This window comes from Palaemon carinicauda, chromosome 9 (assembly GCF_036898095.1).
Source record: "Palaemon carinicauda isolate YSFRI2023 chromosome 9, ASM3689809v2, whole genome shotgun sequence".
In the NCBI taxonomy this organism is placed as follows: Eukaryota; Metazoa; Arthropoda; class Malacostraca; order Decapoda; family Palaemonidae; genus Palaemon; species Palaemon carinicauda.
In genome coordinates this window covers 117447234-117449733 of record NC_090733.1, presented here as the reverse complement: position 1 = coordinate 117449733, position 2500 = coordinate 117447234, and the positions used below count along the sequence as shown (strand labels likewise).

The following is a 2500-nucleotide window of genomic DNA, read 5'->3' as shown; positions in this document are numbered from 1 at the left end:
CCTTGTATGCATACACCATTCCTTCTCTGTTTCCATAATTTATTGATTCGAATTTATCGGAGTTAAATACCATCCTATTTATCTCCGCCCATTCATATATTTTGTTTAGATCTCTTTGTAGTGAGTTCCTATCTTCATCACAAGTAATTTCTCTACTTATTCTTGTGTCATCGGCGAAACTTCTCACTACGGAGTTTTCAACATCACAGTCTATGTCTGAGATCATAATAACAAATAGCAGTGCAGCTAATACCGTACCTTGGGGCACACCAGATATTACCTGGGCTTCATCTGATTTCTCGTCATTTGCAACCACTATCTGTTTTCTGTTTTGCAGGAATTCTTTTACCCATTTTCCTATCTTTCCCACAATATTATGCTTTCTCATTTTTTTCTCCAATATGTTATGGTCTACCTTGTCAAAGGCTTTTGCAAAATCTAGATAGATCACATCTGTGTCTTTTTCATTTATCATATTATTGTATATATTTTCATAGTGAGCTATCAGTTGGGTCTGTGTACTTTTTCCAGGTACGAAACCGTGTTGACCCATATTAAACAAATTATTTTTGACCAAATGGTTCATTATTTTCTTTTTTATTACCCTCTCATACACTTTCATAATATGTGATGTTAGACTAACAGGTCTATAATTGCTTGCCTCTAGTCTTGATCCACTTTTGAAGATAGGGGTTATATAAGCTAATTTATGTTTAACATATATCTCGCTCATATCTATACTCTGTCTTAGCAGTATTGCAAGTGGCTTCGCGATAGTGTTTGCAGTTTTTTTTAACAAAATCGCTGGAACTCCATCTGGTCCGGCTGCCGATCCATTTTTAATTTCGTTTATAGCCGTGACAATATCTGCTTCATTAATATCTATATCCGTTAGATATTCAACATTTTCTTCTCTCATTTCTGTTTCATTATTCTCATTCGCAATTCTTGGCGTGAACTCACTCTTATATTTTTCTGCTAATATGTTGCATATTTCCTTTTTTTCATTCGTTAGCCGTCCTTCAATTCTTAGAGGGCCTATTTCTATTCTCCTTTTATTCATCTTTTTTGCATAGGAGTAAAGTACTTTGGGGTTTCTTTTTATATTTTGAAGTGTCCTTTCTTCTAAGTCCCTTTTTCATTTTCTTTCGACTGTATAATCTTTTGTTCTGCATTTTCTATCTTACATTTTATTTCCCTCATTTTCCACACATTTTTTTCTTTTGCAAGATTTTTCTTCCACTTTTTAATTTTCTGAAATAAGATCCTTCTGTCTCTTGGTATGCACGTCTTTTGTTTATTGTTTTTTTTCGGTACATATTTTTCAACAATTTTCTCCAGTATTTTGTACAGTATATCCGTATTTACCTGTATATTATCACTTATAAATACATTTTTTCCATTCTTTATTCAGTTCTTCATTTATTTCTGACCATTTTATATTCTTACTGTAAAAGTTATATTTTCCATATCCTTCCCAAAGTTTTGTGCTTTTATTAATTCTGTGATCACTTGCTTTGGAATGAACTATTAATTCTATGACATTGTGGTCTGAAATTCCCGTGTTATACACTATTATTTCTTTAACATAATTCACCTCATTCACAAATACTAGATCTAGGACATTTTCCTTTCTTGTTGGAATGTGGTTTATTTGTTGCATATTATGTTCTAATAGCATATCTTGAAGCTTTTCAAATTGCCTCTTATCTTCTGCGCTACTATTACTATCTTTTTTATATGTATACATACAACCACTTTTTCTATCCGTTCTTTCCAATCCACGAAAGGAAAGTTAAATCTCCGGATAGGAGTATATTCCAGTCTTTATGGTTTCTACATATATCATCTATTTTTTCTATTATTATGTCAAAACTCCTTAGTGTTTGGGGGTCTGTAAACTACAATATTCATTAGTTTTTCAAATTCAAATTCTACCGCAATCAATTCACATTCTGTGTTGCTGTATTTTTCACATACTTTTCCTTGATTTATGTCTCTTCCATATATTGCGGTTCCCCCTTGATTCCTATTTTTTCTGTCTGATCTATAAGTTTGGAAACCCTTTATCTGGTCATCACTGCCAGTCTCTTGGGAATACCATGTTTCACTTATATTTAATATATCTATTTTTTCAATTTGGGTTAGTTCTTCTAAGAACTCTATTTTCCTTTAGAGTTACTCGTGACTAAACCCTGTGCATTCATTACTATTATGGTTTGTGTTTCATCCCCATTATTTAATATTGGTAATAATATGGATTCTCCCATGCTTCCTTCCTGTTCTGATATGATGTTCTTTTCTTCATTTCCCGGAATTCTGCCATTAAAAAATGGTTTGTAAAGAGAGAGAGAGAGAGAGAGAGAGAGAGAGAGAGAGAGAGAGAGAGAGAGAGAGAGAGAGAGAGAGAATTAATAAATATATAACAATTTATAAGAGAAAGCTTTCTCATACAATGACGTCTACATCACAACAAAACAACAGATCATGATGCGGCGCA

At 32.8% G+C, this 2500-nt stretch overlaps 1 protein-coding gene across 4 annotated transcripts in view; it reads right to left on the bottom strand.

Annotated features, from left to right (window-relative positions):
• Window positions 1-2500, bottom strand: part of Cip4 (formin-binding protein 1-like Cip4) — a 241863-nt gene that overhangs the window by 58700 nt on the left and 180663 nt on the right. The gene's annotated exons all lie outside the window — the stretch shown is intronic.